General features: G+C 50.2%; 1 protein-coding gene across 7 annotated transcripts in view; it reads right to left on the bottom strand.

Moving 5' to 3' along the window:
- Ackr2 (atypical chemokine receptor 2) overlaps positions 1 to 13,518 on the bottom strand; it is a 69,347-nt gene that overhangs the window by 7,801 nt on the left and 48,028 nt on the right. The window contains exons 1-2 of one of the 7 annotated variants that reach the window (XM_052725096.1): positions 11,817 to 11,946; positions 2,366 to 2,475 (exon numbers count right to left, since the gene is read on the bottom strand). The exons of 2 other annotated variants lie outside the window; for them this stretch is intronic. The gene's annotated coding sequence lies outside the window, so the exon portion shown is untranslated. Of the gene's footprint in view, positions 1 to 2,365; positions 2,476 to 10,737; positions 11,781 to 11,816; positions 11,947 to 13,518 lie in introns of those variants that run through there. 4 more of the 7 variants (XM_052725106.1, XM_052725110.1, XM_052725086.1 and 1 more) reach the window with 4 other exon arrangements.

Below are 13,518 nucleotides of genomic sequence, written 5' to 3'. Positions count from 1 at the left end.
CTAGGGTCAACTTCTAATATGCTCGGTGACAGCTTACATTCATATTTATTTATGCTTGTAGTGGATGGGAATCTCTTTTCATAAGAAGTGGGGGGATTGCAGTGATCCTCCGGCCTCGCTTCTCAAGTGCTAGAGAGCTGGCCTGTACTGCAACAACTCAGCTTTTTTAAAGGGGGCTTATATGGTGTGGGCTTTACCCTTCTCATGTATGGTGCACTATTTTCCCTAGTTCTTTCTGGCTGAATTATTTTATTTTTGTAAGAAGAATTTTGAAAGAGCTGTTGGCTCAGGAGGCCCTCATGGGACTCTGAGCATCCATGAGTCTGGATGGAATGAACTGGGTGGGAAATATCACCCCTCCCATGGAACACTCCATCTCTGTCAGCCTCTGCCCCACCCTTGAGCTCCTATCTAATAGAATGGGGACTAGATGCTGGACAAGCCATACACATGTCTGGGAAGTTTTCTTTAAGGCCCAGCTCATCTCCTGGCCATCCTCAAAGGTGGCTCTGCGCCTGCCTTAGTGGGCCCCTGCTCCTCTCCTGTACATATGGCTTCTCCAGGCTCTGAGTGTCTCTCATTCCTGGGCTGGTATCAGGAGTTGAGCTGAGGAGGGGTACAGGTGAGGAGAACCTTTCTGAGGCTCAGGCCTTGTCAGGTAGGATGCCAATAACTGCACCCTCGCTGTTCTCCACAGCGCCAGCCCTGGCCTTGATCTGATCTCTCCAAGTCCCTGATTTTTGCTTTAGCAAATATGCAACCTAACAGATGCTTAGATCAAAGTCAGGGCTGGCAGCTTCTGAAGGTCTCCCTCTCCCTGGAGCACTCTGGGAAGCTCTCCAGGTCCTCTGAAGCAACAGGCCTCTCCCAACACTTCCAACATTCCCCGGATGACTCAGAAACTATGTCCCTGTACACACCATGGATGGCACGTGCCTTCCTGGCCACTGTGCAGTCCTGTAGCTCACGAGAAGGTGTGTGAGCACTGGTCATTTTAACTCCCTTACATTCACTGGAACCTTGAGAGGAATGAGTTGTTCTCTTCTTAGGGTAAGTTTGCAGGTAGTAAAGGTGACTCTGCAGAGAAAGCTTTAGGGGATCCAGAGATTTACTTAAGGGCTTCCAGTCAGAGGGCCGGCAAGGTCAAACTCAGCTAAGCTTACCTCCCATAAAGCTAGAGACACGGAGGGAGATGCAATTAATCTGTAGGACAGAAATGCTGCTATATTTATGCCGGGGCTATAGCTTAGTTGACAGAGTGCTTTCCGACCATGCAGGTTTGACCTTCCGCACTGTATAGCTGTGGTGCACTCCTTCAATTCCTGAACTCAGGAGGTTTAAGTAGGAGGATCAGAAGTTCAGGATCATCTTTAGCTACACAGAAAATTCAAGGTGAGACTGAGATACATCAGACCTTGTCTCAAATAAAATAAAACCTCCAAAAACAAAAACAAAAAAGCATAGCTCCATCCACATGGCACGTGGCCTTGTGGGCAGTGCCATGTGAGCTCACTTTCAGGGACAAGTGGCTTTGTGAGCCATGACATGTGACCTGAGCATGCCTGGAACTTCCTGACAGGATGCTCAGAGTTAGAGTGACATCCATGTTGCAGAGGGTGAAACAGACATAATGAGGTAACACCAATTCCAAAAGCCGTGGATGAGCTGGGTGGACTGAAAACTCAAGGGGGAGCTGCCATAGCTTAGTCTGAGGTCCCCCTTTCAACAGACCAAGCTTAAATTTGAAGGACGTGGCTCCTATAGTAGAGCTTCCAGCCTGAGAAACTTAGGCCAGAGAAAAGGCAGAAGGCTGAGCCAGCCCCTGGGGGTGTGCGGCTGGCACGTGGCCTTGCAAGCACGTCTGTGAGCTCCCACACAGCAGTCAGCACTGTGGCCAGCGGCGGGAGACACTGAGAGGGTGGCAGATGCACGGTGAGGGGTCCTCCTCGCTTGGATACCCCACACTCAACTCAAGTTGCCTGTGAAACCTTTATCCAAGTCACAGATCCAGACTCCAGAGCTGCTGACAGGCATCCCTCCTTCTTCCACTGCCCCGGGCCCCAGCCAAGAGCTCTTAAGGACAGGTGGGTAGGTCCCCCGAGAGGCTGGCCTCCATCCATCCCAGCAGAGTGTGCTGTGGATGGCGCAACCTACCAAATGTACAGACTGCTCAAACAAACAAGTTGAGCCCGACCTCACAGGCTCCCCAGCTTTTGGAATGTAAAAGCAACCGATCTGGTCACTTCCAGTGGACAGTGCCTTTGCTGACTTGCCCAGGACCAGGACCAGGAAACCAAGCCCTGATTTAAGCACCCCACAAAGCCACCCCTCCCTGCAGCACCCCTGCCCAGTCCCCAGCACTCACACAGGGTAGTCCTGGCCAGCCTTCCTTCACCCTCTGGGTACAGAGCTGGCTCCTCCGAAGTCTGGGGGCTCCAAGGGTGACAGCAGTCTCCAGGACTCCTCAGTGCAGGACTGACATCAGAACAACATTAGCAACATGATGGCAACTTAAATGGTGTGGCCGCCTCTTCTCCCTCTCTTCACTCAGTTTTTCCTTTTGGTTTTATTTCCTACTAGGCAGAGCTGGAGCCAACTTTGCACAGCCTCAGGATCCTGTGACCCAGAGCATGACCAGCACAGAACCTCAACCTATTGGGCCCTCCCCTGGGGACTCCCGATTGGCTTTTGGGATCCACTCTTCTCAGCCTCAGATGGCCCCTCGAGCCCTGGGCCCAGTGTTGTGGCATTCTTGATATTCCTGGCCCAGGAGCAGCTACATACACTGAGGCAGCCTCAGCTGCTAGATGCAGGAGCATCCTCCAACCCCAGAATAGCTGCACAGATAGGTTGCGTCAGGCACCAGAAGCCTGTCTCTAGGGAGCTGTGGGCAGTATTGGGCTCTCTCCTTCCCCGCTCCATCATGGGCTGGGGAAACCATCAGTTATTAAATTATAGCTGCATGTGTAACAACACCCTACAATTACACAGCACTTACTACAGGCCAGGGTCTGTCCTCAGGACTTCTCCCATTCATTCATTCGTTCATTCATTCATTCATTCATTCATATCATTCATTCTGTCTTTGGAACAGCACTAAGACAGTTGTCTCTATGAGGGGACCAGACAAAAACCAGGCTCCATCCCAGCCCCTGACCCCCACCAGTCAGTTTCGCTGTCCAACATGGCTGGTTGTACAGTTAAGGACTGCTAAGGGCTCAACCTGCCATAGTCCTTGCAGCCAATCCTGGGTCCGACAGAGACTGACCCAGAAAGGATTTTCATACAGTGGCCTTAATATTTGTCACATCTGGCTTAAAGAAGGATGCAGTTATTACCCCTGACTCAAAGTTGGGGGCACTAGATCTGGGGAGGTTATAGAACTGCCCCAAGGAACTGAAATTCTGAGATGGAAAGTGACATTCCCAAGGACACACAGCAAGGACAGTATGTAAGAATGCATGTCAGAACCCAGCTGCCTGCAGCAGCCCTTCCTCTCACAGATGACCCTCCCTGTGGGTCCCTAGCTAAAGGACCTCCAGGGGCCAGGGTCTCTCACCTGGGGACGTGAGTTTACATCAAGAGGGAATTGGTGGCCACACATCTGGCTCCCAGCCCCCTTCCCCGCCACTTGCCTGGCTGCAGGCTTGTGCTGTCAAACCTCCTCCATCCTCAGAAAGGCATAAGAAGAGACCCCTACTTCTGCAACAGGAGCCTTCATTTACTCTCCTCACAGCCCTGCCATGTTGTCTGTCTGCCCATGGAGTTAATGACTCTTCTAATAACCCCCTTACCCACCACAATCCACCTCAATGTTCCCTTAAACCCACATTTAAGGCCTTTCACAGTGAGCCCAGCTTTGCAAGGTCCACACCGACAGATTCAGACAAGCTCTGTCTGATAACAGTAACCTTTCATGATGTTCCATGGGACAGGTACTCCCCAAGGCCCCTCCATACCAGCCTTGACTGCCCTTCCTGGTTCAACAGAGCAGCTGGTATTGCTCCTGGTTTTACAGGACATGTGGGACCACAGTGCACACCAGACAGAGCCGACTAGAGCTCTGGTCTCTGTGCCCAGATCATTATGTTCATGCTCCATTCCCTTAACTTGGTCTGTCTGTTGAGACACTCACAGTGTGAGCTGGCCTCAGACTTGCTATTCTCCTATTTCTGCATGCTGGGCACCAGCATTACAGGTCTGTAGACTATACCAAGTTCTCCTTTTCTTAGCATTTTATTTTTCTTTCTCCTCTTTTTTTAAATTTTATTTTATGTATATGAATATTCTGCCTAGATGGATGGATATGTACCTCATGTGTGCCTGGTGGCCATGGAGGCCAGAAGAGGGTGTCAGATCCCCTGGAACTGAAGTTACAGGCAGTTATGGGCTACCACTTGGGTTCCAGGAACTGAACTTGGGACATCTGGAAATGCCTTTAACCACTGAGCCATCTCTCCTGCCCGACATGTTAACATATGTCCAGGGCTGAAGAGGGAATTGCTCAGTCTGTGAAGTACCTGCCCTGCAAGCCTGGGTCCCCAGCACTCGGGTAGAAAGCTGGGCTTAGTAGCATGCCACCTGTAATTCCTGTTCTGAAGAAACAGAGACAGGGCGGCCCTGGGACACACTGGCCAGCCAGCTGACCCTAATCAGTGAGCTCCAGACCAGTGAAAGACCCTAAAGAATGACATCCAGCACCAGGCAGTGGTGGCACATGCCTGTAATCCCAGCATTCGGGAGGCAGAGGTAGATGGCTCTCTGAGTTCAAGGCCAGCCTGGTCTACAGAGTAAGTCCCAGGACAGTCAGGGCTACATTGAGAAATCTTGTCTCAAAAAACCAAAACCAAAACAACTACAACAAAAAGACACCCAAGGTTGAGCTCTGACTCCACAGCCACATACACACAAATAAATAAAATGTTTAATGTAAAATGTACTGTATAAACACGAGGAAAGTTGGATGTGATGCTAAATCTCTCCAAACCCTTCCCTGGGAGATAGAGCTCTCAGGACAATTCAGCATGGTCTGTCTGTCTGTCTGTCTGTCTGTTGGTCTTCTTGCCCAGAGCTCTTTCTGTAGCCACAGCTGGTCTAGAAGGTGCTACTTAACCAGTCCCTGCATGGTAGCCCCTCCATCCCCCCCCCCACACACACACACACCAAGCTCCCAGCCCCCTGTGCTCCCTGAGAGACTGCATTCCTCAGGGTTTCCTGGCTTCGTGGGAATGTCTGGGGTGCTGACAACCCAGAAAGGCAGCCATCGTCCCAGAACAGTTCTCAGCATGGGGGCCTCTCCCCTGGTGTTTTTTAAACCTCCCCCATTGTCATTTTGCTGAGTTTAAATGAATCACCTCTAGCACCCCTAGACTGTGATACCCCAGGATGGTTCCTGAACCTCTCTGAGCCATAGGAAAGTACCTTGCCTGGGACCACTGAGCTGTGCAAGCCTCTGACCGTCTGTTTAAATCTAAGCTTCATGTCAGGACCCCAAAGATGAGCTGGAGGGGGGAGTCACTGGACCCCTTTATTGTCCCTCTTCCATTGTGGCCACATTGAATAAATCTCTCCCTGCTTTTTAGTTGCTGCCTCTCTAGCTGGCACACCGGGAAATGATGGCTGGGTCTGGCTTAATAGGAGTGTCGGGGTCCAGGCTCTGACTCTAACTCCAGCAAAAAGACAGGGTGGATCTCAGCTCTCGGAGGAAGGCCCCTGATGCCATCTGAGACTCAAGCCTCAGAATCCACAACGCAGGGTCCCAAAGAAGCTGCGGAAGAGCTCCCCCTGGGGTAGAAATTGCTCCATGCCTTCCTCTCCCAGTACCCAGGTCCAGGCTGCTGAGACCACTGTAACCACAGAGCAGCTCCACCCTCCCCGAGGGCTGCCAGACCTACTAGGGCCAGACCTGATCGCCTGGGGACATCCACCGGAGTCTGAGAGGGCCCAGTGGTTGCTGCCTCTTCCTCGGGGACGTGCGGAGTGAGTATGAATCTCCGGACACACATCCTGGTTTCCTGGGGTTGGGGAAGCGTGCTTTTCCCTCGTTAAGTCCTCCCATCCGCTGCAGTGAGCCAAGTCCTAATGGCCCCCACCCCAGGGAGGAGTGCCCCAAAACAGCCCAATGATTCTGGAAAGCACAGTCCCCGATTTCCTGCAGCTGAGCCAGGCACACTGACTCAAATCTTGCGGCTTGTGTTCAACATCCCCGCCACCTAGCTGGTCTTCCCAGCTCCACCCAGCATTCAGCTTTGTCCATCCTGGACCCACTCAGTGGGATGCCCCGCCGTGCTGTTCTGTACAAACCTGCACAAAGTGACAGGCCCCCTTCCCAGGCTCCCTTCTCCATCCTTCCTCTCCCTTCTCCCGCCACGTCACGGTGGTTCTGCTGTTTTGCTGTCTGTTCCCTCAACTGTCAGGAAACTTTCCTGAAGCTGGTCAGAAGCAGATAATGAATGAATGACTAACTGAGTGAATGAATGAGTGCGGGTGTGCACTCAGCAGTGTGTGGCTGGCCCTTCTCTCCTCCAGGCCAGGCCCCTGCCACATGTCAGTGTACTGTTTGGTAAGCGCTTTGTCTCAAAGGAGCCATAACACACAGCAGTGCTGGAGCTGACGGCCCTGTTGCTTACCCGGAGCTGGCCTTGCACGGGGTCGGTCTGCATCTCCCAGCTCTCACCCAGAGGTGACATCTTGTTTGTTTGTTTGTTTGATTGATTGATTATTTAATTGTAGAGACCGGGTCTCACATAACCAAAGCTGGCCTCCTGCTTCCAACTGGCTAGTACTGGCCTTATAGGTGGGTGCCACCACACCAGATCTATGTTGTTTTGAAGAGTCTCACTTTGTAGTCCAAGTGACCTCAGATTGATATATAGCTCAGGCTGCCTTTGAATTCACCACCCTTCTGTCTCTGGGGTTATAGCCTGTGTCAGCACTGGATTTAAGGTGGGCTTGGTCCTTCACACATGAGAAGTGAACGTGAACTTAGGCATTTGCCTGTCTCTAATTCCACAGACCCCCAGAGTGGAGGACAAGATCTGATGGGTCTCCTCTCAGACAAAGGAGTACCAGACCTCCCGTGAGGCTAAACACCAGTGTCACATCAACTCCAGTGTCGTCCGTGTGACATGAACAAGTATGTCTACAATAGCGGACAGGAGAAACGTGTCCCATGGGACTAAGCTCCCTGGAGGTCCCTGGCAGAGTGCCCGCGTTATGCTTCCTTCTCGAAGATGTACTTCACAGATCATGAGCTCCCTGGGCTATGGGTTCTGTATAACTGCTTTTCTGATAATGTCCTAATTAATCTATGAAGCACAGCCAAAATTAATGAATGCTTGGGTTGTGAACTATGGAGGAAAGGGGAAGCTGGACATGGATCTTAATCAGATATAACAAAATAAGCTATTTTTTAAAGACCCCAAGCTGCTAGATAAAGAAAGTATAATAGTTCAGGCACTTCTAGGGAATGAACACTCACCCACTAGGAATCCTTTAGGAATCCCAACTAAAGTGATTTATGACAGAAAACATTATCTCATAGGAGACAGATGATGGGCCCCTCTGTTGAGGAAGGTCAGCATGGGAAACTTAAGGACTACAGCAGACCCCCTTCCCCTTACAGGCGGAAAAAGTACAAGAGTCCATATTCCATCAGGTAAAAAGGTTTTATATTAAAAGAGATATGTGATAAAAGAACTGAAGAAAGACTTAGGGAGGATCTGCAGCATCCAAACTGGCTAAGTGGGTCAAGAGAACCAGAAAAGTAGAAGTGCATAATAAACTAGCGAGAGGCTGAGATAAAGATGAAGGCCACAGCCACAACCGCAAGAAGCCCACATAAGTCTAGGGACCGTACTAAGTTTAAAAACACAGACTGCTCTTTGGGTCATAAAGTTCTTGTGAATGCAGGGATATGTCTAGCGCCAATTAATAATTGTGTGCTTGCTGTTTTTTAAAGATGATGTAACTGAATTATTGCCAAGCTCTTGTTGTTCCTTGTATGACTTGATAGTTTTCTTTTCTGTATATAAACTACTGATTTGGCAAAAGTAAAATTACAGCAGATTCAAACCACTTCTAAATGTGTCGTCTGTCTGTCATTCGCCAAATCCTTGCCTTCCTGACTACTCAAGCCCTGGTTCCCCTACGGTCGTGGTACCCCTGATGGGCCAGTCCGTGGCACACCAGTTATCAATGGATCAGCAAAGAAGGCTCAGGGGGGTGTTCAACAGGAGCCCAGAGCCTGTTTCTCTCCCAGAGAATAGCTAAGTTTCTAGGGCCTGGGTTCCTTCCTCACCCACCCTCTTTTGTAGCTTGAGTTTTCCTGCCTGGTCTACAGTCAGGACAAATCTCTCTCACCTGCCAGTCCCACAGCCGCTCAGACCCAACCAAGTAAACACAGAGACTTATATTGGTTACAAACTGTGTGGCCGTGGCAGGCTTCTTGCTAACTGTTCTTACAGCTTAAATTAATGCATTTCTATAAATCTATATCTTGCCATGTGGCTCGTGGCTTACCGGCATCTTCACTTGCTGTTTGTCATCGTGGCGGCTGGCAGTGTCTCCCCAACTCAGCCTTCCACTTCCCAGCTTTATTCTCCTCCTTGTCCCGCCTACACTTCCTGCCTAGCCAATGGCCAATCAGTGTTTTATTTATTGACTAATCAGCAACACATTTGCCATACAGAACATCCCACAGCACTCTTTTTACTTCTTTATTTTAAAATTATTTTTAAAAACAGTAGTCTTGTTTCTGGGAAGCCAATTATCTTTCCCCAATGTTAGTGTCATGTAATCATAGCAGAGAGAATCTAATAATTGTAAATGAGCATGGACCCATACTATTGACTAACTCACAGATGCCACAGTTTGGACACACATGCCACACATGGTCTGAACATGTCCCAGACACTTATATTCTGGAAGTTTAGTCCCCAGGGTGGCTGTCCTCAGAGGATGTGGGACCTTAAGAGACAGCCTCAAAGGAGGCCATTGGGTCATAGGGGCAATGATCCTGGAGGAGGGTAGTGTTGGAGGGGGTCTCAAGAATGAGTTGTTACTAAATGAGTTCAATGTCTGGGCTGTTGCTCTTGTTTCCTGCTTGGCCATGTGATGTGTTCCCAAGACTGTAATGCCATCTGCCTTGAGGCTTCTCACCAGAGTGGGTCAGATACTGGCCACATACACTTAAACCTCCAGTATATAAAATGTGTGTGTGTGTGTGTGTGTGTGTGTGTGTGTGTGTGTGTGTGTGTGTGTATGCCTGTGTGTGCACATGTCACAGCACACTTGTGGAGGCCAGAGGACAACTTGTGAGACTTAGTTTTCTTCTTCCACCATGTAGGTCTCAAAGGTCAAAGCCAGCTTGGTGGCAAGCATCATTCTTAACCATTGAGCTATCTCACTGGTCCTCAACCTCTCTCTCTGTGTGTCTCTGTCTGTCTGTCTCTCTCTGTCTCTCTGTCTGTCTCTGTGTCTCTGTCTCTGTCTCTCTCTCTCTCTCATTTATTCTGCCTCCATGTATACCTGCACACCAGAAGAGGGCATCAGATCTCACTACAGATGGTTGTGAGCCACCATGTGGTTGCTGGGAATTGAACTCAGGACCTCTGGAAGAACAGCCAGTGCTCTTAACCTCTGAGCCATCTCTCCAGCCCTCAACCTCTTTCTTAATGAAGTATTAACTGTTAGTATTTTGTTAGAGCAACATGAAATAGACTAATAAATGTATTTAATTCCAATTTCACCAACTGTCCTATTGATGGCTGAGGATCTAAGCCAGGACCCCTCATGGCATTTGCTTGAGTTTCCTTAGTCTCTCCACTCTGAAACAACTGTGATCTTGTCTACTCTTGATGGTTTTAAAGTCAACTGTAGAACTTTGTGTTCCTACAATGGCTTCACTACTTTTTTCATTTATAATTATCAAGGGCCTGTGACTGCTACTTAGAGATCAGGCAGATAACTTGTTTCTCATCACACTGATTTTTGGGTCCACTGGTCATACACACTTCCAATAACCAAAAATGGCTGTAGCGTTGCCAACTGCTGACTTCTGTGGCCAGCAGTCCCTCTGCTGTGTTCTCTGGAATTTACTATCGAAACAGATTATAGACTGGGCCATTTCTTTCCTTCTGTGACTGTCACAATTTATCTTGCTGGCCCAGCTGTCTCCTCCCCTGTTTAAATATCTCAACACATCTGCATCCTGTCCATCTGAGATGTGCCCAGAGGCTGTCATCTGGCCTCTGTGTCACTCTGCAGCTGTGGCACCTCCAACGAGCCACCCTCCGGAGTGCAGAAATGGTGACTAGGGAAGTTCACAGTTCTTCACGGGCAGCCAGGTTTCCACGGAACCCACAGAAGTACCTTCCCAGCAAGGCTAGCCCTTCCCTGAAACTGGTGGGCTGCAGAGGAGTGTATCATAGTCCCTGAGACAGGGAGGAAAAGAGCTTCCTGCCCCTGACACAGCAGTAGTGAAGGCCCCTAAGGGCCTAGTTCCTTCTGGTGGAGACCTAACACTCCAGTTTGGTGGGGTCAATGACCTGGCTAGTAGGCTCAGGAAGGAGGGACTATCTCTAGGAAGGCAGATGTATCTTAAGCAATGCCAAAAATGTAGGAGGAGTCATTAGTCCTTTACTCCTAGGAGACACTAGACCTTTCCTTCCCAGAACCCCCTCCCTAACACAGTCCCTACTAGTGGAACCATCATGAGGTTCAGTGGGGTCTGCTCACCTTTATGAGTCCTGCTCGCCTTTATGAGGTGCCATTTTCTGAGGTCTTTGTTCCATCTCTTTGTTTCTGATGCTGGCCAGAACCCATGTAGGTTTTTCTGTCCCTTAAGGCCTTCCATACTTTCTCTAAAGCTCCCCTCCTGCCATGTGACCTCTGTGCTGGTTTAACGCAAATGGTGTGACTTTTCCCTTCTCCTTCCATTGCTTCAGGCAGCTGCTGAAGCGTGCAGCTTCCTGCTCTGGGTAGCTTCTTTTAAACTCTAATAAAAATTGTTGTTGAGCTTCCATTTAAGTTGCTCTTAAATTCTGTTATCAATGAAACTAAGAACCCTAAGAGAGAGCTCCGGTTCCGTATCAGCCCCAGGGCCCTGGGTCCTTCCTCTGACCTCTAATCACACATCCACTTCCAGTGCCACCAGCCTCATGCCCTGAGTCCTTCCTGCTTCCAGGCCCTCTGCCAGGCCTCTGGAGTGGTGGCCAAGAAGCCCACACGGACAGCTGGCAGTATTTGCCCAAACTCTGGCAACCCTGAGCGGAAGTGCTCTCCACCCCGAGATGGTTTCCAGCTGTTTCACACCAGCCATAAAACAGCCAGAAAGTTGAAAATAGAGCTCAGACCAAAGGGGGGTTGTTCTAGAGGCATTCAGGAAACCCCTGCTTCTCTCTCCTTAGAGCCCAGAGTGTAAACCTGAGAACCACTGACACTGGCCGATCTTCATGTCTCCCACCACCTAGCTCAAGCTATCCCCCATGAGCCTCCTGTGTTCTCCAGGTCCTTCCCAAACCCCTATTCTGATTCCTCTCCAGCTCTGGGGCAGATATGACTTCCTACTAGGCGGCAAGTAGCTCTTCCGCACAGCATGCCTGGCACCAAACCCACAAGGAGCAATCTGTGACCCGCCACAGCTCGCCTGCAATCAGCAGACCAGCTTCCGGGTAGGCCTGCCTCAGCCTCTGCTGGGTGAGTTCAGTCTGTCCTCACTGAGCATATGTGGGGTCATCTCTTCCTCCAGGGTCTTGCCACTCTGGGCTCCTAACCCCACAATGGCCCCGCAGAAAAGAAACTGAGTCAGCACCCACCTTTACTCACGTTGTTGAGATGTAGTCTGCTGGCCGCCGGCAGAGTGGCCCTCGCTGGCCTTCTGACTTGTCTGTCCCTTCAGCACACCTACCCAAGGTGGAGCTCTGGGCTGCAGGAGGAAAGGAGTTGCTTCTACTGATGGGAAGGTATGCAACCCTTCCCACAATTCCCAGTCTCTTCTCTTGGTTCAAATTTTTTCTTTATCAAAATACCCCTGGGGACTAGGGAGTCCGTTCAGCAGGTAAAGAGCTGGCAAGGACCTGGGCTTGACACCTGAGACTCAGGTGGAAAAGGCAAGTGTGGACACATGCTAACAGTCCCAGCAGTGGAGAGGACAAGGGCAGCATGCAGCCCCAGCCACAGTGGTGGCCTCTCTGGGGCTGGCTAACCAGCCTAGCCTCATGGAGGAGTCCTGGGCCAATGGGAGACCCTGTCTCAAAATAACGTGTATGGTGTGCCTGCTGCACACTCATAAATGCCATTTAAAACCCTGAGACGGACACTCCATGCTAGAGCTCTTGGGACAGGCTGTGCTTCTCCAGAGAGTACATTACCAGGGATCAGAGAGAGTCACTTGTTCAAAACTGTTACTAGGAGCCATTTGTTCTGCCCCCCCCCCCAACACCCTTCACCGCCATGCTCTTCTCCTCCTCCTCAAGGAGACACATATGAGTGACCGTGGCCCAAGAACATGGATTCGGGTTGCCCCAGATACCATGTTTCATCATGGTAAGAGGTTTACAAACTGTGACAGTTACAGAACAAAGGAGGTCATCAGACAGGCACTTTTCAGAGGCTGTGGTGGGAACATCAGGGAGACCACCGGTACTGCACAGCAGGGGCATCTCTGCTATGGACCTCAGATACTAGCTGGTAATATTCTTAGCTATTGTGATAAAGCTACAGGGCCTGTTCAGTTAATACATTTCAAACGGATTAACCTGACAGTCACAAAGACGTTAGGTCAGACACAGAAGTGGGCAATGAATGACTGCTGTGAGGGCTAAGGATAGCCCAAGATAATTTGTCTCAGGATCTGCAACATTCCAACTCTCATTAAGTTCTGAGCCCCGAGGGCCTGTCCCGAGTCAGAGCACAGACGAAAAGGAAGAACAGTGGTGCTGATGGGCTCAGGCTGGAGGCACACTACTTTAAGGGATCCTTGTCTACCCCACCCTCAGCTCCATTTCAGGAGGAAAGTTATGCACAGAGAGATGAGCTCATTCAAATTTCAGGACTTGGATCTGGAACGGACTACTCCAAACCACACCCTCAGGATCCACCCAGCCGGTTGTCTGAACCCTCTGTCCTGAGTCCAAACCTTCTTCCTGTGCCTCTGTGTGCTGTGCGTGCATGTTTGCGTGTTTTGTTCATGTGTAGAGCACGTGTGTGCCTCTGTGTGCTGTGTGTGCATGTTTGTGTGTTTTGTTCATGTGTGGAGCACGTGTGTGCCTCTGTGTGCTGTGTGTGCATGTTTGTATGTTTTGTTCATGTGTGGGAGCATGTTGTAGAAGCTCCAGGCCAACCTCGGGGGTCTTCCTACATCATCCTCTCCCCCATTCATTGAGGCAGCGCCCCCACCTGAACCCAAGCTCACCAATGCAGCTAGTCCAGCTAGCTGCTTGCTCCTGGGAGCCTGGCTCTGCCTACTGAGTGGAAACAGTTCCTGCTGTAACCAAAATCCTGAGAAGAAGCAACCTA

The sequence above is a fragment of the Peromyscus californicus genome, unplaced genomic scaffold (genome assembly GCF_007827085.1).
Source record: "Peromyscus californicus insignis strain IS unplaced genomic scaffold, ASM782708v3 Scaffold_11__1_contigs__length_118956290, whole genome shotgun sequence".
Taxonomy (NCBI): Eukaryota; Metazoa; Chordata; class Mammalia; order Rodentia; family Cricetidae; genus Peromyscus; species Peromyscus californicus.
The sequence above is the reverse complement of the archived record's forward strand: the minus strand, read 5'-3'. Positions and strand labels throughout refer to the sequence as shown.